Source organism: Phoca vitulina, unplaced genomic scaffold, assembly GCF_004348235.1.
Source record: "Phoca vitulina isolate PV1807 unplaced genomic scaffold, GSC_HSeal_1.0 scaffold1, whole genome shotgun sequence".
Lineage (NCBI taxonomy): Eukaryota > Metazoa > Chordata > Mammalia > Carnivora > Phocidae > Phoca > Phoca vitulina.
In genome coordinates, this window is record NW_022589704.1 from 109165733 (window position 1) to 109189091 (window position 23359).

A 23359-nucleotide genomic window follows, 5' to 3' on the forward strand; every position below is an offset into this window, starting at 1 on the left:
TCACCCTGCCCACACCTCTGTAAGTAGGTTGGCCATTGAGGTCTGGGGGCCCAGGAGGCACCACTCTGTAAATGTCCCATGGGCCTTAGAAAGAAGGGGACATTCTGTTTGCTGGGCATGGTTTGAAACATTTTGATTCATTTTGTTACATAGGCCCCCCTCCCCCGCCCTTAATCTTCTGTCATTGTGTTTTTGTGATTGATTGGTCATAGGCAGAGAGAGAGGTGACTTAAATCTGTTTGCTCCTGTTGTGTTTCTATTTCTCTTTGTATTTACTGTGGTTTTTCTTTTTATAATTTGCTGCCGCATTATTTGGTACATAAATTTTCCTGACAGTTAGAACTTCATTGTATATTATACTCTTTATCATTATAGAGTGCCTTTCTCTCTCTCCATAATGCTTTTCCTTGAATTGTCTTGACTGGTATTACTTTCACACCCCCAGCTTTGCTTTGTCTGTGTTAGCCGGGATGTCTGCAGAGGCTTCTCAGTGACTTTGCTGTAGATGCAGCTCTTTATTTTCAGCAAGTAGATTTTTCAAATATAACCTTTAAAACGTGAGTTTATCCACTTACTGATAATATCTGTTATGTTTGGTCTTAGATCTATCATTTTTTTTTGTTATAATACTGAGTTTTAATGTTCTCTGTGTGTGTGTGTTTATACTTTGTATATTTTCTTCCCTTAATATGGAGGTTGGTTGTCTTGTTTCATAGTTTTCATATTTATATAATATACTTACAACTCCATTTCTTGATCTATCAACTTCCAGACAGTATTTGACAGCCCATTATGAAGTATGAGAACAGGAGAAGATTAGACTTTGTTCCAAATCACTGCCCTGCTCATACCTCCAAGTGTGCTTAGTTGATACCATTCTCACGTGGCTGATGTTAGCATATTGACATGGAGAGTCTAATTTGGACCTTTGGCCTTGGTCCTGTAAGTAACCCACTTCTGGACCAAGTCCAGTCCTTGTACCAGGCATTGCCATATATGCCTTGGCTGGCTGGCTGTTTTCAGTCAGTACGACTTTCAAGAGACTTTCATGGGTGCAGTATTTTGGGTACTTGCATGTTTGAGTTTGCCTATTGCTCAACTTGGCTTAGTATACATTTTTTAGGTCAGTTTATTTCCCACAAATGTTGAATATATTCCCCTGTGGTCTTCTGGAATGTAGTGGGGCTGGGAGGAATCTGAAGGCAGCCTGATTTCCTTCTCTGTAAGGAATTATAATTACTATTATTTTTGCCTGGATGTCTAAAGAATTTCTTCTCTATCCTTGAGAAAGCTTGCTAGGATATCCTTTAGTGTTGATTTGCCTGTATCATTTTCTTCTAGAATGTGTTGTGTCCTTTCACTCTGTAGATGAAGCTCTTCCTTTTTTTTTCAAAAATATTTCCTTCTCATTTACCTTCAAATAATTTTTTTAGAAGATTTACTTATTTATTTTGGAGAGACAGAGAGAGAATGAGAGAGAGAGCAGAGGGGAAGGGTAGAGGGAGAGAGAGAATCCTCAAGCAGACTTCCTGCTGAACATGCAGCCCCATATGGTGCTCGATCTCACAACCCTGAGATCATGACCTGAGCCGAAATCAAGAGTTGGACACTTAACTAACTGAGCCACTCAGGCACCTATTATTTACCTTCGGATATTAATTTCCATTTGGTAGGTTCCTTATTTTAGGGATACCAATTATCCATTAGCTGGATACTTGTTTGCTCTTTGTGTCTACTGACTTTAATCAACCTTCCTTTTCATTCTGCATTCATTTTGATTATATTCAGTATTTCCTTTTTGCCAGAAATGCGATGATCCAACCTGTCTTTCTTTTGCTATTTCTAATTTATTTATTAGTTCTGAAAGGCACTCTATTTGTTTCTTTGCATCTTTAATCTCCCCTTGTTATGCTGTTATACTATTTTAAGCACTTTTAAAATCTGTAAATCCTCAGCAGTCTACCAGACCTTCCATATCATTATCTCATGTAATTCTTTTTTTTTTTTTTTAAGATTTTTTATTTGAGAGAGAGAGAGCGAGAAGGAGCAGTGGGGAGGCTGAGGGAGAGGGAGAAGCAGACTCCCTGCTGAGTAGGGAGCCCAACACGGGGCTCTAACCCAGGACCCTGGGATCATGACCTGAGCTGAAGGCAGATGCTTAAGTGACTGAGCCACCCAGGTGCCCATCACGTAATTGTTATGATGGTTTTGAAGAGTAGGAATTATCTTTCCTCCCCAACATTTTATTATATGTATTTTCACATACAGAAAAGACAATGGAATTTCAGTGATCATCCACTTATCCACCACCCAAATCCCATCAACATCTTCCTATACATGCTTGAGCATGGTTTCTCCACCTCTCTTTTTTTTCCCTCCATCAATCTTTCTTGATGCATTTCAAGTTGCAGACCTCAGCACACTTCCCCCCAAATACCTCAGCAGAGACATCTACTTTTGAGGTCTGTGTCAGGTTTGCTTTAATATGCAGCACTTTTGGGATATTTCCTACTGTTTCTTGTCTCTCTCCCCACCCCCACCCAGAGCGGATTATTAATCTTTTTTTGCCTTATGTTTTTTCCGTTAATTTATTCATTTCTTTGTTCTCATATTTTCCATAGCTGCTATATCCTTTCTTTTCATTTGATTACATGTAGCTCAATGAAGACTTCCTCTTCTTGTTAATATGGTGTGGGAAATTTCTCCTTCCCTTGCCCTCCTCGTATTTGAGACCCTTTGTTCTTTCCCCTCAGAGCTTCTGTTAGAGGGCTGGGTGTATTGTGTTCTCGTTTCCTGTGGCGGGATCTACGGGTGGGTGGTGTTGGATGTGGGGTACTGGGCTGTGGTTAATTGAGGTTGTGGCCCTGCTTGTGCTTGCCTCTGCCCTGCAGTAGTAATAGAAGCTTTGTTACAGGCTCTCTTCCTCTGGGCAAATGCAGGTTTTAACCCTGAGGAAGGATCCCTGGCTTTCATTCAGCTCAGAGCTGTGCTGCCAGGCTCAGGAGCAAACCTCCTTTCTGGTAATCTGCCTCTCTCCGGAGCTCCAAGCAAAGCCCTGGGGTAGGACCTGCTCTGTGCTGTCCGGGCCTCTCCTCCTAGCTTCCCCCAGCTCCTCTGAGGACATTCTTTTCTCTTTTGTCCTCTGCTGTGTTAACACCATGTTTATTTACTGAAAAAGATCAGCCCTTGGTGAAAGAACTTTTCGCTGTTCCCCTCCAGATTGCTGAGCAGACCTGCACGCGGTGTCTTCTCCTGGCTCCAGGGAGGGGTGGCAGGCTATTCCAGAGGGGCGCCTGCCGTTGCACTCAGCACCCTTGCATCTCTTCTCAAACTGTCCCTGCCTCCCCCACCCCCACGGTGTGATTGTTCATTTGCTTTCTTCCAGGGAAGAAACCATAGGAGCTGTGCCACCAGCTCATGTTCCCTCTCTCCTTGTTCACTATTATTTTTTGAAATTTATGCTGAGGATATCTCAGATTCATAATAAATTAAACCAGGTCTTACTCACTTAATAGCTATTAGATGTGACACAAGCCATTCATGGTTGCTGCAGTAAGTAAAGCTGGGGTGGCCGTGGGGCTCACTGCCCTCTGCCTGTTCTAGCACCTCAGGACCCTCAGTGTGGGCCAGAATCCACCTTCTACTTCATCTGAAGAGCCAGGGGACAGGGAGCCAACTCTGAGCCCCTAAAATCACAACTGCCAAGCAAGTTGCCCTCCATCCCTGTTCTGAGGAGCAGTGCTTTCTGGGCCCACTCAGGATGCTGCTTCAGTGTTATAAGCATTTTCGTGTTGATGAGGGGATCTGCCAGAGAGAGAAAAGGAGAAGAGAAAGAGCACTGTTCGTCTTCAGCTCAGATGTTAGCCTCTCCCCCAGGGAGAGACCCATGTAAGATAGAAGACTAGCAAACTTGGAGAAAAATGGTCACAGGACAAGACCCTGCATTTCTCAGAAGACAAAATCCCCAATGGCTAATAGGCTCAACTGCCATGTCTGGGGAGGTGCCCGACCACGAGATGCCACCAGATAGGCCATGACAATGACGAGAGTGACCAGGGCAGGTGATACACGCTCTCCCTGCTGGGAGGACTGCACCCCAGCTCTGCCTTTGGAGGCCAGATGGGCGAGCCCTAATACAACTGAATAAGCACAAAACCATAACCCAGAAGTTCTGCGAGGTATTCTCCCCAGGGAAACTCCTCTGTGTGAAGGTGTGAACGTGGCTGTTAGCTGGAGCATTGTTTATAGTACTGAAAAATCACAATGTCCACCACGAAGGAATTGGCTAAATAAATCATGCTATATTCACATGCACGCATTCTAACAGCAATTACAACAAATGAGCTAGATTTATATGAATCAACTGCAAGAAAGCTTAAAGCTGGCATATGACTATGATGAGTGAAGAAAGCATGTTTTGGAATTATAAATTCGGTATGACTTTATGTAAATAGTAAAAACAAACAAAGCATTGCTATACTGTCTTTTAGGATGCATAGAGTAAAATATGACTCTCAGGATGGGAAGAACACATACCAGCTTCAGATAAGGTTTGTCTGTCTGGCCAAGGAGGAGGAATGGGTTGGGGAAGGGGTACAGAGCAGACTTGATAGTTGCTATATTATTTTATTTCCTTAGAATCTCCTAGGCACTTAGGGAAATACTAACATCTGTTAATTCTGGGTAGTGGGTACATAGGCAGTTATAGTTCTCTTTGTATTTTTTATTTTCTTAAATATTTAATTATACTTTTCAATGAAAAGGTCCTGGAGTCTCCCATGCAGCAGAGGGGAAGGTGGGAATGCAGAGAGGCCAGGACCGCAGACTGGCCACTGAGTTGCTGGGTGGCTGCGTGACCGCTGCTTTACTGTGAGTGTCTGGCCTGGCCCAGGAAGAGCTGCTGTTAGAAACCGACCTCTGTGCTTCGAAGCCAAAATATAACGTGAAGACAGTGTGGGATAAAGAAGAGTAATAGCTTTATTGCTTTGCAGGGCAAAGGAGGCTGCGGCAGGATAAGGCCTTCAGCAAACTGCAAGCTTGTCTAGAGGAAGGAACTGGGGGGTTTTATAGGGAACTACAGGATCTTGCCAGTTTTTTTTCATTTTTAATTTTATTTTATTATGTTATGTTAGTCACCATACAATACATCATTAGTTTTTGATGTAGTGATCCACGATTCATTGTTTTCATATAACAACTAGTGCTCCATGCAGTACATGCCCTCCTTAATACCCATCACTGGGCTAACCCATCCCCCCACACCCTTCTCCTCTAAAACCCTCAGATTGTTTCTCAGAGTCCATAGTCTCTCATGGTTCGTCTCTCCCTCCTATTTCCCCCCTTTTATTTTTCCCTTCCTTCTCCTAATGTACTCCATGCTATTCCTTATGTTCCACAAATAAGTGAAATCATATGATAATTGACTTTCTCTGCTTGACTTATTTCACTTAGCATAATCTCCTCCAGTCCCATCCATGTTGATGTAAAAGTTGAGTATTCATCCTTTCTGATGGCTGAGTACTATTCCATTGTATATATGGACCACATCTTCTTTATCCATTCATCTTTTGAAGGGCATCTTGGCTCTTTCCACAGTTTGGCTATTGTGGACATTGCTGCTATGAACACTGGGGTGCATATGGCCCTTCTTTTCACTACATCTGTGTTTTTAGGGTAAATACCCAGTAGTGCAATTGCTGGGTCATAGGGTAGCTCTATTTTTAATTTTCTTAGGCACCTCCACACTGTTTTCCAAAGTGGCTGTACCAACTTGCATTCCCACCAACAGTGTAAGAGGGTTCCCTTTCTCCACAACCTCTCCAACATTTGTTGCTTATATGGAATCAGAAAAGACCCCGAATTGCCAAGAAAGTGTTGAAAAAGAAAAACAAAGCTGGGGGCATCATGTTGCCCAATTTCAAGCTATATTACAAAGCAGTGATCACCAAGACAGCATGGTACTGGCACAAAAACAGGCATATAGACCAATGGAACAGAATAGAAGAGCCCAGATATGTACCCTCAACTTTATGGTCAAATAATCTTGGACAAAGCAGGAAAACATATGCAATGGAAAAAAGACAGTCTCTTCAATAAATGGTGCTAGGAAAATTGGACAGCCACATGCAGAAGAATGAAACTCGACCATTCTCTAACACCATACATAAAGATAAACTCAAAATGGATAAAAGACCTCAATGTGAGACAGGAATCCATCAAAATCCTAGAGGAGAACATAGGCAGTAACCTCTTTGACATCAGCCACAGCAACTTCTTTCAAGATACATCTCCAAAGGCTAGTGAAACAAAAGCAAAAATGAAGTGTTGGGACTTTATCAAGATAAAAAGCTTCTGCACAGCAAAGGAAACAGTCAACAAAACAAAGAGGCAACCCACAGAATGGGAGAAGATATTTGCAAATGACACTACAGATAAAGGGCTGGGATCCAAGATCTATAAAGAACTTCTCAAACTCAACACCCAGAAAACAAATAATCAAGTCAAAAAAATGGGCAGAAGACATGAACAGACACTTCTCCAAAGAAGACATACAAATGGCTAACAGACACATGAAAAATGTTCATCATCATTAGCCATCAGGGAAATTCAAATCAAAACCACAATAGCCAAACTATGGAAAGAACCAAGATGTCCATTGACAGATGAATGGATAAAGAAGAAGTGGTATATATACACAGTGGAATATTATGCAGCCATCAAAAGAAATGAAATCTTGCCATTTGCAATGACGTGGATAGAACTGGAGAGTGTTATGCTGAGCGAAACAAGTCAATCAGAGAAAGACATGTATCATATGACCTCACTGATATGAGGAATTCTTAATCTCAGGAAACAAACTGAGGGTTGCTTCAGTGGTGGGGGGTGGGAGGGATGGGGTGGCTGGGTGATAGACACTGGGGAGGGTAAGTGCTATGGTGAGCTCTGTGAATTGTGTAAGACTGATGAATCACAGACCTGTACCTCTGAAACAAATAATACATTATATGTTAAAAAAAAAAAAAAGGAAGAAGATAGCAGGAGGGGAAGAATGAAGGGGGGGAAATCGGAGGGGGAGATGAACCATGAGAGACTATGGACTCTGAGAAACAAACTGAGGGTTCTAGAGGCAAGGGGGTGGGGGGATGGGTTAGCCTGGTGATGGGTATTAAAGAGGGCATGTACTGCATGGAGCACTGGGTGTTAATGAATCATGGAACACTACATCAAAACCAAATGATGTAATTTATGGTGATTAACATAACATAATAAAAAAACCCAAAAAACAAAACAAAACAAGAAAACACATTGAGACACCACCTTACACCAGTTAGAATGCAAAAATTGACAAGGCAAGGATCTTGCCAGTTTTGACAGGAATTGAGTACTTGCTGCCAACCTCCTTTGTCATGTCTTGAGGGTGGTACCAGTTCCAAAACAAAAGGCTAAGGTGGGAGGATGGGAGGTTTGCGGAAGAGAAGAGAAAGGTTACTTTAAACTCCAACTTCACTGAAGCATTAGTGCAGCCATTTTGATTTTTGTTCAACTTTATGTTTTTAAGTGGTTTCAGAAGGACAGCTGTGCAGGTGGTCTTGTTTGAGTTGAGCAGAGCGGTGAGGTGACATCTCCCTCTGACTGTCTCCCAGGGCAGGGATGATGGCCTCCTCCTTACTTCTGCAGTGCCATCTCAGGATCTGGCTCAAGGGGCCATGCCATCTATGCATGCCTGTTGAATGGACAGGCCCTGAGGCACGGGATGTGGGGCAGTGTTCTGCAAAGGGGTGACCCTCTCGGCTCCAGCCTCACCCCACAGAGCCCAGCCTGGGAGGGCCTGACCAGGCAAGGGGTGGGCACCAGCCTAGAGGTGGGGGCCAGGGAGGAGTGTCTTCTTCTGCTCTGTACCCAGGCCTCTGAGACACACCTTGAAAGGGAGGAGCAGTTCCAGGACAGTGAGTCCTCATCTCCTCACCCTGCCTCCAGGGATGCAGGAGCAGAGCTTTAAAATGCTTCAAAGTGCCTGCCCTGGGCTTAGATTAATGAAGGAAGGCTAACAGCAGGAACAGCCACCACCACCACCACAACACCACCTTGGAGGTTTGGATGCCAAATGTTCATAACTGTAAGGTATCTCTTCTGTCAGGTAGCTGATTTTGTCAACTAGCCAATGGATAAAGAATGGGTGCCTTCTCATGGAGTGTAAAGGGAAAATATTGGCACCTCACCGTAGACCCTGTGGGGAGGGGTGCTGGCAGGTCTTTGGACAGGCCAGTTCTGGGTGGCTGGGGAGACCAGCAGGAAGCCCACTTCTCTTGGCTCTGTTTATATTTATGGGTTCTGATTTTTAAAATAAGTAGTCATGAATTGATAAAGTAAGAATCTATTTCATGTTGACTTTATGCTAGACCCTGTGCTGGGAGGGCAGGAATCACAGGGGCCCTTGCCCTCACAAAGTCCCCTCCCTCTGGGTGTGAACCCTGCTAGGGCATGGACATCTGAGCTGGGAGCTCGATGGAAATGGGAGGGGGGATTCTGAGCAGATTCAGGAGCAGCTTGAGTCTGAAAGCCAGGGGGTTTGGAAGAGCCTAGTGCATTTAGGAAACTGTAGGCTTTAGGGGTATGTGCATGCATCTTTGTATGTATGTGTGTGTGTGTGTGTGTGTGTGAACATGTTACATAGAACATGTGTGCACATGCTTGCATGTATGAGTGTGCATGTGTTCAGGAGGGTTATGCAAAGAGGAGATGAGGATGGAGGGAAGTAGGGAGCAGATATTTGAGTTCCAGGAAAGGAGACTGGCCTTTTCCTCTGTGAGTGGGGGGGTGTCAGTGAGCATATAAGTTGGTCAGGTGGGCCAGGTCAGGCCAGTGGGGACAGGGGACAGCAGTGGCAGGGGAGGGTATGGACTTGAGAGAGTCAGGCCCTGCCTTGGTTCTTCAGGTGGGAGTGTCACAGGCTGCACCCAGGAAGGGCTGTGCAAGTTGAGACTCACTGTCAGACTCACCTAGACCTGGGCAGCATAGGCCATCCAGTTTCTGATGACCAGGGAATTGGTTTTTCACCTTACTCTGGAAGTGAGACAGAGTGAAGGCACAAGGGGAAGAGAAGAGAAGGAGCTGACAGAGTGACCAAGGACCCAGCCTCTTGACTGTGCTTTGTGAAACAGCCTCATTTACTTGCCTCAGATCCCATGTCCCTCTTAGGGGACCGCAGGCATCAGGGGGTGGCCCAGCAGGGAAAAATATCAGCAAGTCAATGAACCAGGTCTTTCATTAGATAACTGCACTGAGGGATACTCATGGTTTTAGCCTTAGTGAGGCCCTTCTCTTTAGAAAGGGTCAGCTTTTGAAAGTGTCGTGTAGTAAGAGCACTCCACGGAGAAGGTGGGCTGAGAAGCTTCCATGTGCCTGTGGAAATCCAAACCCACTTCCCCAGGACAGACTGGATTCAATAAAGGAAGGGACTCTTACTCAGAGAAGTAATTGGATTTTGAGGATAGAAATGGAAATCTGGGCCTAAGTGAAAATAATTATGTTAGCTTTTATATATGACACAATTTACATTTACTTTTTTATAGATAATGCCAATTGGTTTCTTTGGTGATATTTCCAATTTATTCCTCATATTTAGGCACCATCACAGTCCACAAAACACGTGGGCAGCACTGGTGGAGCCATGAAAACATCAGCGAGGACTCGTACTCAGGTTCTAGTCCTGCTGTCTGACCTTAGGCAAGACTTTTCACCCTTCTCAGCCTTAGTTTCCCTGTGGTAGGACAAGGGGGCTGCACTAGGTTGTCCTTAATGTGTGGCCCGGTTCTAACCTTCCAAGATGGAATGTGCCATGTGCATGAAGCACCCGCCTATGTGTGGGACGGTATCTGTCTGGGTTTGGCCATAGAATTGACATAAAGAACAAACATAAACAAAAATAGGAATAGAAAAGTTCTCTATGTTTTTAATAGAAATTTGCTGTCAAATCCAACATTATTCACTTCTTGATTTTCCAGTATGCCTGACTTCAATAATATGCTCTGCTTTATACCAAAAGCCCAGAGGCATGAAATGGATTAGCTCTTGGAAAATTGGGAGGTTAGTCTATTCTTCTATTGATTATAGAAGTCACATATTCTAATAGGGAAAATTTTACAAGTACAGAGAAATCTGAAGAAGAAAACGAAAATTGCCTATAACATTACCGCCCAGAGGACAACGTTGTTAATATTTTATGTATTTCCTTTTAAACTTTTCTTAGCATATAAATTCAAATATAGAAACCTTAAAATTGCAGAAAACTACAAATATAACAAGCATCCACCATATAGAATATCTATATCCACCATATAGAATCAACAACTGTCAGTATAGATCACATTTATCATGTCTTTTTACTTTCTAAAGAATTACAACATAGCATACAATTGGAATCTCCGTAACCCCCTACCCCAGGCCAGTTCCAACAACAATTTTTTTTTTTTAAAGATTTTATTTATTTATCTGACAGAGAGAGACACAACAAGAGAGGGAACACAAGCAGGGGGAGGGGGAGAGGGAGAAGCAGGCTACCCGCTGAGCAGGGAGCCTGATGTGGGGCTCGATCCCAGGACCCTGGGGTCATGACCTGAGCCGAAGGCAGACGCCTAATGACTGAGCCACCCAGGCGCCCCATCCAACAACAATTGTTATTCCATGTGTATCTTTCCAGTCTGTGTTTTGGGGACTTGTATGTTACATACTAGTATCCATGAGTAATTTACCATATTGTTTTCTGTGCTTCTAAAATGTGTATAAAAGATATCATATTAAAAATTTTATTTTTCAACTTTTTGTGATTAAACATTACATTTTTTGAGAAAAATCAATGTTGATAGAGATCTAGTTTTTATTTAAACACGAATAGCATTTTATTGAATGAATATTCCATGTTTTGTTTAACCTTTCTGTGAATGGTGAACATTTGTGTTTATATGTGTATATGGATATACAGTAATTATATAGGTTTTTACATTATGCTTTTTTCAAGAAATATTTCATAGTAAAAATTCCCTTGTATCATTGACACTTCTTAAAAAAACCCAACATTTTTGAATATTGACTATTACTCCATTTTATGGGTACAGCAAAGTTTATTTAACTGTTAATTGTGTGGTCTAGTATTGTTCAGGAGAATCACTGAGCCATCCAATGCTGTGGACCCACATGAATAAATTTGAGTTTGAGGAAATGTGTGGCATCTATGGGATTCAGGCTGACCTATGATAGATTTCCAGCATTGCCTCTTACAAGCTGAGTGAACTTAGCAAATTCCTTAAATTCTGGGAGCCTTCAAATCCCCACCTGGACCAAAGGGATCATAATGATATCCTCAGCTCCTGGGTCTGCAGGGAATATTGCATGCATGGAAGGTGCTCAGTGCGGTGCCAGGCATATCATCTGCCAACACTGCTCATCGTAAGTAGGGTTATTATTGATAGCTGTTGAGAATTAGGTTTGCTCTCTCAGACTAGTTTTCTCCTGGGAGCCTTGAGGTTATAGGTGCATTGTTTTGGGGTTATACACGTAGTCTGGTCCAACACTTTCAAACTGCAATGTGCATAAGCATTTCCAAGGGTCTCATTGAGATGTGGATTCTGATCAGTACATGCAGGGCACCCAAAATCCTGCTTTTATGAGCAGCTCTGTGGTGAGGTTAGCACGCCTGGTTTGATTAGCAGTGAGGGTTGGCACCACCTTGGCCTCTTCCCATTGGCTCATTCTCCTCTGGGCTTTGGTCTTCTTCTGCCATCTGTAGGTGGCTGCACATGAGAAGGGGGTATGGTTAGTGAAGCATCAAGAAGATCCTCCCTACCTCCTTTTCTCCCATCCTGGGGGAGGCCTGGGGGCTTCCTGAGCCTTGAGGTTGCTGAGGGTTGCAGATGCCTTCATTGTTATCATGGTGACAAGGAAGACTTCCCCCAAAGAGGCTGTTGTTTTTCTCTGTAGTACTCCTATATTGGTGAGTTTTTGCAACCAGGGATTCAAAATGGAAGGAAAAAAAAAAAAAGAGACCTGGCCTAATAAGTGTGTTATCCTGTCCCGAGTTACTAATAGTTAATTTTACTTAAACTGGATTCACTCAATCAAAATTTTGGTCTTATTTAATAACCTGAAGATTTTTTGACCACTAATTAAACATAAAAGAGCAAATCTAACTAATGGATCTTGGATAAAGGCTGAAGGGTTGCAAATGGGATGTTATGATGTTCACATAAAAACAAAAGATTCAGTCAGCCAGAGAACGAAATCCTTGCTTCTACATATGCTGGAGGGGGAAGGGAAAAGGGAGCCTCCCCACTTCCTCTCCACTTGCCCTCTCATCCCAGAGACACCCCAAAGCGAAGCAACCCTCCCCCCATATTGCTGTGTGGCTTCCAGTTGTGCAGGGGCAGTGAAATGAAAGGTGATTCTTGTTGTTCCCACCCCATCCCCTGTGTCCCTGCTCATCTGGAGATTCAGGTGGCAGAAGACCCCAGGCAGAGCCCTGTCCTTCCCCCAGTGCCTTTCTCTGACCCTGTCCCTTCCGGACCCTGTTCCTGAGCTGTTTCTCACTGTTGCCTCATACACTGCACACCCCTGGGAGAAGACAGGCCTGCATGGGGCTTGTCTCTGTCCTGATATGACCTCCAGATCATCACTGCTCCACCTTGTGTGCAGGTTCCCTTCCTCAGAAGCCCTACCCTCTGCCTCTGTTTCTCCTAACTCACTAGCCTTAGATTATGTTGACCATCTCCTGACATGTTCCTAGGAGATCTCACGTTGTAGGCTCTGGGTCCTCCCTAGCTTTCTGAGCCCTGGGAGCACTCTCCCCTCACTGCTTGAAGCCAGCCCTCTGTCTTCCCTGACTCGCTTTAAGCTCTCCATCTTCATAGATGGTGCATGTGCTCTTCTTCTATGGAGAGTGCCAAGCTCCCGCTGATCTTGCAGCTGCCAGCCCCTCCTGCCCCCTGCCTTCCTGGGGCTCCTCCATCACTTGTGCCTTGCTGTCACTGCCACAGTCATCTGGGTAGATGCCTCTTCCAGAGCAGGGAGGCTTGCTCATCCAGTATGGGACCACTGGGCATAGCTCAAGAAATCAAACTTCCACTGTGCACGTGGATATGGACAATTTAATGACCTCCTGTCTCGGCGAGGCTGTCATACTTCCAGGGGTCCTTGCCCATATCTCTGTCATGTCCCTCTGTTTCTTGGGACTCTACTCATCTTCCATCCTCTTTGTGTTCAGTGGAGGACACTGCCTCCTTCTTCACTGTGTTAATTGAGAGCACCAGGAGCTCTCCATCACCTTCTGGCCCATTCTCCCCAATTTTCCATGATCATACTCAGCCTCATTCCCGTACACTTCTAAGAGGGTGAGTGTCCCCATCTCCACTCAAGGCCACATTTTCTTGTGTCTCGGTCCCAGCCCCCTGATGTTTGTGAGTATATAGCTAACATTTATCCACTCCACACTCCCACCCCCACCCCCACTGTGAGCTCCAGATGATCAGGCATTGATTTTTGTATTCAAGACTTATTCTTATTCAAGAATTTCTTATTCTTATCCTATGCTCAGGTGGCCTTCAATAAATGTTTGGTGAATGAGTACTATTGATTCTCAAATCTATATTCCATTCTTCTTGCTGGCTCATATACTAGTTGGCATCCCTGGGATGTGCCACAAGCAATCCAGACCCAAACTGATCCCAAACTGAAGCCGTTGTCTTCTTTCTTAAATTGGGATAAGTCCAGTGTCCCCCATTGCCCATTGTCCAGTCTAGAAATTGGGAGTTATCATCAACTCTTCTTGACTGAATGAGTGTTCTCCCATGCAATTCCATTTCATGTCCCACAAATGTCCACTCTGTTTCCTCTCCTAGGACTCAGTGATGGGGTCCAGGCAGTACTAGTCTGGCTGAAGACGGTTCTAGACCCCTGGTTTGTGGAGCCAAGACAGGGTACCAGTGATTCTGTTTAGGCCACAGGGCCTTGGGAAAAGCTAGGGTCAGGTGGCTACTCCACCCCTACATCTCAGTTTGTATTGAGAAATAGATAAAGATAGGTGGATTCCACCTCCATTATAGTGTCCAGGTCTCCTCAGTGCCAGCAATAATCTGGCAAGCAAAGGTTCCAGGTTTGCTCTATAATTTATAGTGGAAGCATAATCTATTCTAGATACGTTTGCAAAGTAAGAAACAATAATTCCACCAATTAACAGAAAATAATGATCACCAAGATACTACACAAAAGCCATCTACAAAAGGACCCACCATGTTCAAATAATATATCAAGAGTAGAAGCCATAAATAACATGGTCTTTAGGGCAAAGGAGCCTCCCCACTCATCCATAATACCAGATCTTTCTTGACTTATGATAGAGTTATGTCTTTTTTTTCCAAAGATTTATTTATTTATTTGAGAGAGAGAAAGAGCGAGAGCACATGGTGGGGGCGGGGGGCAGAGGGAGAGGGAGAGAGAGAGTCTTAAGCAGACTCTGAGCTGAGTGTGGAGCCCGATGCCAGTTCCCGAGCTCTATCCCATGACCCTGAGATCATAACCTGAGCTGAAACCGAGAGTCGGATGCGTAACTGACTGCACTACCCAGGTGCCCTGATAGGGTTATGTCTTGATAAACCCATTGTTAAGTTGAAATGTCGTTAAGTTGAAAATGCATTTAATACAGCTAACCTACCAAATATCATAGCTTAGCCTCACCCACCTTAAATGTGCTCAGAACACTTATATTAGTCTACAGGTGGGCAAAATCATCTAATACAAATTCTATTTTATCATTAAGTATTGATTGACTATCTCATGTAATTTTTTGAATACTGTACTGAAAGTGAAAACCAGGATGGTCATATGGGTAGAACGGTTGTCAGTGTGGGGGTTGTTTGCCCTTGTGATCCTGGGGCTGACGGGGAACTGCAGCTCACTATTGCTGCCCAACATCAGGAGAGGATAGTCCTGCATAATTTTAACCCGGGAAAAGATTAAAATTCAAAATTCGAAGCACAGTTTCTCCTGCATTTGTGTTGCTTTTGCACCATCCTAAGATCAAAAAATTGTAGTTGGACCATCACAAGTTGGGGACCCTCTGTACTTAATAGTCCAATGCTCTAAGGCAGACAAACAAATAAACTCATTCTCCCAAAACTTAAATCCAATATGAGGAGCAGTTGGTGAGAAAATCCCAGGCTCCAGTCCTGGATCATTATCATAAGGAACTTTAGAAATATGAAAAATAATATATTTCTGACCAAATTGGTAAGCTCAATTTCCAAATTTAGTGAAGATCAAATAGAGCCACTAATAGCACCATTAATCAAGTGCCAGAAAATCAAGGGGGTTTGGGGAACTGGCACTCTCTGACTTCAGAGCATTCACCCATGACTCTAAGGGAAAAGGCTGTAAATAAATGATCGAGGTTGATAGTATCTCAAGGCAAAGGCATCTGCTTTTATTTTTTAAGCATTCTCTCATCGTTGTTCCTAGATCCGAGGCTCTGCACCAGAGCCCTTTTTGTGTCAGAGCTGAGAAGACAGTAAATCAAGGAATCCTGCTCCACCCAGGGAATCATTTCTGTGTTCCCCAAGGAGTGCATTGCACCCAGAATCTAATGCATGGCACTCTCTTTCTGCAGCTTGGCTTCCCCAAAGTCTGAGCAGGAAATGAAGGGAATGGGAGCTTTCAGAGATTTCTGGTCAGCTGTAAGTGCCTTTGATTTGGCAGGGCCAGGAGAACACTGTCTGAGGCCATGTACCCCCGACTCAAGCTTCGACTCAAGCTTCAACTCAACCTTGGTGCCAATGACAATTATAGGGGCACAGGGCTGCAATGGGGAGATGGCTGCCAGTCATGTTGGGGAAGCAATCAGGATGTGGGTCATATAAGTCTGGCCAGTGAGAGGCTTTGGACAGTCTGCAGGCCACTGTGATTCTTTCTTCAGGCAGTTCTCTGCCTTTACAGCCACATCTCCCTTGGAAAGGGAATAGGGATGCCTTTTACTTTGGAACTCGACTACTTTGCTCTACTGCCTACTCCCTCTTTCTGCTTCTGCTTTATCCTTGTTATTAACCCCATAAAGCAACATAGCCCAAAAGACTTAATTACAATTTGAGCTCAGGCTTGTCCTTCAGGTTTTGGTTGAATGCCACCATCTCTGGGCTACCTTCATGGCCTGCCTCGGCCAGGTTAGCTTCTCTGGCTGGGTCAGCATCACACACCTACCCTTCTGTAAGATTTTGTGTGTCAACCTTGGAATCGCTTGTTGAATCCTTTGTCTCTCCTACCAAACCACAGGCCCTGTGGGGTCAGTGACCCACTTCTAGACACATAACCAGGGGCAGGGCGTTTGATCACAGTCTCTCAGTCCAGGCCAGCCTACTTGGAGTCACACTGCCTACATGGGGCCCAGGGAGCTCTCTTGGCCACATGAGTATAGAGGACTTTAGGATCAACAGCTGGTTAATGGCACTGGGAAGTCAAGTTCCAGGGACCTTGGGTCGGGGGGGAGGTGTGACTCTTAAATACGGAATGGAGGGGGAATTCGGTTATTGCCCTTGGCCTCTAGGGATGTCCCGGGTTGAAGAGGCTCATCCTGGTGGAGGAGAATGCTGAGATGTTTGAGCTGCACTTGGATCACAGGCTGACTGGAGCGGGTTGAACAGTGTGCTTCCCATTGTCTCATGACCCACCATGAAAGTACTGTTCAAGATTGCTCAAGATGGGGTTCTACCTTTGTTCTGCTCTATTGATTTATTTGCCTGTCTTTATGACAATACCATATTCCCTTAATATTACTGTAGTTTACAGTGTCTTGAAATCAGGGAGTGTTGGTCCTCTGGCTTTGACCTTTTCAAAGTTGTTTTGGATAGTCTATGTCCTTTGTATTTATGTCTGAATTTTATAATCAGCTTGTTCATATGTAAAAAAAAATTCTGTTGGGATTTTGATTGGGATTATGTCAAATCTGTAGATCAGTTTGGAGAGAACTGGTGTCTTAATAATATTGAGCCTTCTGATCCATGAACATGACATATATCTCCTTTAATTTCTCTCAACAGTGTTTCATGATTTCCAAATCTTCTTGTCAGATTTATCCCCAAGTGTTTCATATTATCTGATGTTTAAGTGGCATTTCTTAAAAATTCAAATTATGATTTTTTATTCCTAGTATACAGAAATACAATTGGGTTTTTTTGTACATCACTCTTGTGACCTGCAAACCTGTTAAACTTACTTTTAAGTTTATTTAAATTAAAATTAGTAATTAAAATTTTATTGGATTTTCTATATAGATGATCATGTGACTAGAGACGGTTTTACTTCTTCCTTTCCAAGTATTCTTTCTTTTTCTTGCCTTATTGCACTGATTCGAAACTCCAATGCAATGCTGATTGAAGTGGTTAGTAGACATCTTTGTCTTGTACCTGATTCAGAGGGAATGTGTTCAGTTGTTCACCACTGAGTATGATTTTCTTGTAGGTTTTTTGTGGATGCCCTTTAATGGGTAGAAGAAGCTCCCTTTCTGTTCATATGTTGCTGAATGTTCTTTTTTTTTCATCAGGAATGGATGTTGAATTTTTTCCGCATCTATTGGGATGAACGTACAATTTTTCTGTTTTAATTTGTTAACATGGAGATTACATTGGTTGGTTTTTGAATGCCATACCAATTTTGCAATCCTGGGATAAACCCCACTTGGTTATGATGTATTCTTCTTTGTAAACATTATTGGATTTATTTACTGAAATATTGCAAAGAATTTTTACATCCACATTCACAAGGGATATTGATCTACAGTTTTATTTTCTTGTAATGTTTTTTTCTGGGTTTGGTATTATAGTAATTCTGACTTTATAAAATCAGTTGGGAAGTATCCCCTCCTTTTCAGTTTTCAGGAATAATTTTTGTAGATTTGCTATTATTTCTTCCTTAAATGTTTGGTAGAATTAATTAGTGAATCCATCTGGGTCTGGAGTTTTCTCTGTGGAAAAATTTTGACTACAATTATGTTTCTTAACAGATATAAGGATAAATAGAAGTTATCTTTTTTTGTGCGTGAGCTTTTGGTAGTTTGCATCTGTCAAAAAATTTGTCCATTTCACCTAAATTTCCAAATATATTGGCATAAATATTTTTATAATTGTACTAGTTTCCTAGGATTTCTGTAACAAATTACCATGGCTTAAAACAACAGAAATTTATTGTCTCATGGTCCTGGAGGCTAGAAGTCCAAAGTCAAGTTTTTGGGAAGGATGGTTCCTTCTAGAGGCTTTGAAGGAAAATCTGCTGCATGCCTCTCTCCTAGCTTCTGGTGATTGCTAGCAATTCGTGGCATTCCTTGGCTTATAGATTCTTTACTACAATCTGTGTGTCCATCTTCACATGATGTTCTCCCCGTGTGTTTCTCTGTGCCAAATTTCCCTCTTCCTGTAAGGTTACCAGTCTTGGATTTAGGGCCCAACCCAATTTATATGACCTTATCTTAACTTCATCCGACCTTACTTTAACTTGATCACATGTAAAGACACTATTTCCAGAAAGGTCACATTGACCGATTTCAGGTAGACATGAATTTTTTGGGAACACTATTCAACCAGCACAATAATTTTTCCTTATTATCCTTTTAATATCTGTAGAATCTGTAGAAATGTCACTTCTCTCATTCATAGTTTTGATAATCTGTGACTTCTCTTTCTCTCTCTTTTTTTCCTGATGTCTGGTTAGAGGTTTAACAATAGTAGTAATTATTCCAAGGAACTGGTTTTTGGTTTCACTGATTTATTTCTGTTGTTTTACTGCTTTTCTATTTCTATTATTTCCTTTCTTCTACTTCCTTTGGATTTAATTTTCTCTTATTTTCTAGTTTCTGAAGGAAGAAGCTGAGATAATTGATTTGAGACCTTTCTTCTGTTTAAATACAGGTGTTTAGTGCTTTTATTTTCTCTAAGTACTTCTTTAGTGGCATCCTGCAAATTTCAGTGTGTTGTGTTTTCATTTTCATTCAGCTAAAATTAATTTTTTTAGGGCTTTAAATGCTGTTTTCTTTCTTTCTTTATTTTTATTTAAGTATATTTGACATACAGCATTTTATTAGTTTCAGGTGTACAACATAATGAGTTGATAATTGTATATACTGTGAAATGATCACTAAAATAAGTATAGTTAGTATCTGTTACCTCACATAGTTACAATTTTTTTTCTTGTGATGAGAACTTTTAAGATCTATTCTGTTAGCAACTTCCATATATGGAATACCCAATATTATTAATTAGTAGTCACCATGCTGTACATTATATCCCCATTACTATTTATTTTGTAATTGGAAGTTTCTACCCTTTGTCCTCCTTCACTCACTTTACTTACTAACCCCACCTCCCACCTCTGGTAACCACCAATTTATTCCTTGTATTTATGAGCTTGTTTTTGTTTGTTTATTTGTTTATTTTTAGATTTCACGTATAAGTGAGAACATATGGTGTTTGTTTCTCTCTGCCTGACTCATTTTACTTAGCATAATGCCCTCAAGGTGCATCTTTATTGTCACAAATGACAAGATCTTCTTCTTTTTTATATATATTTTCTTTATCCATTCATCTATCGATGGACACTTAGATTGCTTCCTATCTTGGCCACTACAAATAATGTTGCAATGGACATGGGAGTGCATATGTCTTTTCCAGTTAGTGTTTTAGTTTTCTTCAGATAAACACCCAGAAGTGGGATTGAGAGATCATATGGTAGTTCTATTTTTAATTTTTTGATTAACCTCCATACTGTTATCCATAGTGGCTATACTAATTTACATTCCCACTAACAGTGCACAAGGATTTCCATTTTTTCACATCCTCACCAACACTTATTTCTTGGCTTTTTAATAATAGTCATCCTAACAAGTGTGAGGTTAATATCTCATTGTGGTTTTGATTTGAATTTCTCTGATAATTTGTGATGTTGAGTACCTTTTTATTACCTGTTGTATGTCTTCTTTGGAAAAATGTTTATTCAGGTCCTCTGTCAAATTTTTAATTGGATTGTGTGTCATTGACTTGTATGAGTTCTTTATATATTTTGGAGATTAACCCCTTATCAGATACATGATTTTCAAATATTTTGTCCCATTTGGTAGGTTGTATTTTCATTTTGTTGATTCCTTTGTTGTGCAAAGCTTTTTAGTTTAATGCAGTCCCACTTGTTTATATTGCTTTTGTTGTTTTTGTTTTTGATGTCAGATCCAAAAAATAATCACCAAGACTGATGTTAAAGAGCTTACCATTTATACTTTCTTCTAGGAGGTTTTTTTTTTTTTAAGATTTTATTTATTTATTTGAGGGAGGGAGAGAGAGAAAGAGAGAGAGAGAGAGAGCATGAACAAGGGGAAGGGCAGAGGGAAAAGGAGAAGCAGACTCCCCACTGAGCAGGGAGTCCTACATGGGGCTCTATCCCAGGACCCTGGGATCATGACCTGAGCTGAAGGCAGATGCTTAACCGATTGAGCCACCCAGGCACCCCTCTTCTAGGAGTTTTATGGTTTTAAGTTTTAGGTTCAAATCTTTAATCCAATTTTTGTGTATGGTATTAGATAGTGATTGAATTTCATTCTTTGGCATGTAGCTGTCCAGTTTTCCCAATACCAGTTATTGAAGAGACTGTCTTTTCCCTATGCTATATTCTTGGCTCCTTTGTCATAAATTAATTGACCAAATATGTGTGGGTTTATTTCTGGGCTTTCTATTCTGTTCCATTGGTCTATGTGTCTGTTTTTATGACTATTCCATACTATAGCTTGATAATTATAACTTTGTAATATAGATGAAAATCAGGGAGTGTGAGACCTCCAGCTTTGTTCTCTCTCAAGATTGCTTTGGCTATCTTTGGGATCTTTGGTGATCCCATACAAATTTTAGGGTTCTTTGTTCTATTTTTGTGAAAAATGCCACTGGAATTTTGATAAGAACTGCATTGAATCTGTAGATTGCTTTGGCTAGTATGGACATTTTGACAATATTAATTTTTCCAATCCATGAGCATGGAATATCTTTCCATTTATTTGTGCCTTCTTCAATTTCTTCCATCAATATCTTATAGTTTTTTTTTAGATTTTTAATTATTTATTTGACAGAGAGATAGAGAGATAGAGAGAGAGCACAAGCAGGGGAAGTGGCAGGCAGAGGCAGAGGGAGAAGCAGGGTCCCCGCAGAGCAGGGGGAGCCTGATGTGGAACTCAATCCCAGGACCCTGGGATCATGACCTGAGCCGCAGGCAGTTACTTAACCAACTGAGCCACCCAGCCGCCCAATATCTTTTTTTTTTTTAAAGATTTTATTTATTTATTTGACAGAGAGAGACACAGCGAGAGAGGGGACACAAGCAGGGGGAGTGGGAGAGGGAGAAGCAGGCTTCCCGCCGAGCAGGGAGCCCGATGCGGGGCTCGATTCCAGGACCCTGGGATCGTGACCTGAGCCGAAGGCAGCTGCTTAACCGACTGAGCCACCCAGGTGCCCCGAAGTTGCCCAATATCTTATAGTTTTTAGTGTATAGATCTTTCATCTCTTTTGTTAAATTTATGCCTATGTATTTTATTCTTATTGATGTAATTGTAAATTGGGTTATTTTTAATTTCTCTTTCTGATAGTTTGTTATTAGTGCATAGAAATACAGAAGATTTTTAAAAAAATATTGAATACTTCATGAATTTGTGGGTTATCTTGTGCAGGGACCATGCTAAGCTCTGTATTGTTCCAATTTTAGAATATGTGTGCCAAAATGAGCACCAAAATATTTTTATATATTGGTTTTGTATCCTGTAACTTTACTGAATTTATTAGTTATAGCAATTTATTTTCTAATTTCTAATTAAACTTTTGATTTTGTTATTTCATGTATTACTTATAAGCATGTTAGTTTCCAGGTATTTGGGGATTTTAAAGATATCTTCCTGTTATTGATTTCTAATATAACATATTTGTGACAGAGAACAGTTTGCGTATTCTTTGAATTCTTTAAAATTTATGCAGATTTGTTTTATGATCCAGAATATGGTTTATCCAAATAAATGGTCTATGCACACTTGCAAAGAATATGTATTCTGCTTTTTTTGGATGGAGTGTTCTTTTTCTTTTTTTTTTGTCCCTCGTTATTTTTTTAAATTTTATTTTATTATGTTATGCTAGTCACCATACATTACATCATTAGTTTTTGGTGTAGTGTTCCATGATTCATTGTTTGCATATAACACCCAGTGCTTCATGCAATATGTGCTCTCCTTAATAACCAATACCGGGCTAACCCATCCCCACACCCTCCTCCCCTCTAAAACCCTCAGTTTGTTTCTTGGAGTCCATAGTCTCTCATGGTTCGTCTCCCCCTCCAATTTCCCCCCTTTCATTTTTCCCTTCCTTCTCCTAATGTCCTCCATGCTATTCCTTATGTTCCCCAAATAAGTGAAACCATATGATAATTGACTTTCTCTGCTTGACTTATTTCACTTAGATGGATTGTTCTTCTAAATATCTTTTGGATCAGGTTGGTTGATAGTGTGGTTCAAATTTAATTTTACTAATTTTCTGTCTACTTATTCTAGCAATTATTGAGAATGGGGTATTGAAATATCTAACTATAATTTTAGATTTATTACTCTTTGAAGTTTTGTTTTTTATTCATGTAATTTGATGCTCTGATATTAGGGGCATGAGTGGGTAATATTTTTATGTCCTTCTAATCCAACAAACATTTTATTATTATGAAATACTCATTTTGGTCCATGGTAATATTTTGTTCTTTGAAACCTATTTTATCTGATATTAATATAGCTCCTCCAGCTTTCTTTTGGCCAGTGTTAGCATGATATATCTTTTTTCTATCTTTCTACTTTTAATTTATTTGTGTCTGTGTTTCAAGTGTATTTCTTGTAGGCAGTATTTGGGTATTGCTTTTTTATCCAATATGACAATATCTGCCATTTAATTTGGGAGTATTTATCCATTTGTATTTAATGTGACTATTGGTGTTATTAAATTTAAATCCATCATCTTGCTTTTGGTTTTCTGTTTGTCCTATCTGTTCTCCAGTCTCCTTTTCTTATTTCTCTGTCTTCTTTGGGATTTATTACATAGTTTAAAAAAGACTTTATGCTATCTTCTTTGTTGGCTTTATCTTATTATTTTTGTGGTTGCTTAGAGTTTTACCTCTCTAACTTCTCTTGGTCTGATCTGCATTTACACAAGTTTGAGAATCAGTGTCTCCTGAAATTTTGTGCCTTACATGCCTCTTCTGTCTCACCTTAGTCCTAGCTCTGGTTTTTATGTCTTTATTTGCTAACTCAAACCTCTATGAGGTTGTAGGT

The 23359-nt window shown here is 41.3% G+C and overlaps 1 non-coding gene across 1 annotated transcript; it reads right to left on the bottom strand.

Annotated features, from left to right (window-relative positions):
* Positions 1 to 21686: 21686 nt before the first annotated feature.
* On the bottom strand, positions 21687 to 21788 carry LOC116638037. Its single transcript, XR_004300601.1, has one exon. It is a non-coding gene; the product is annotated as a U6 spliceosomal RNA (small nuclear RNA).
* Positions 21789 to 23359: the final 1571 nt, after the last annotated feature.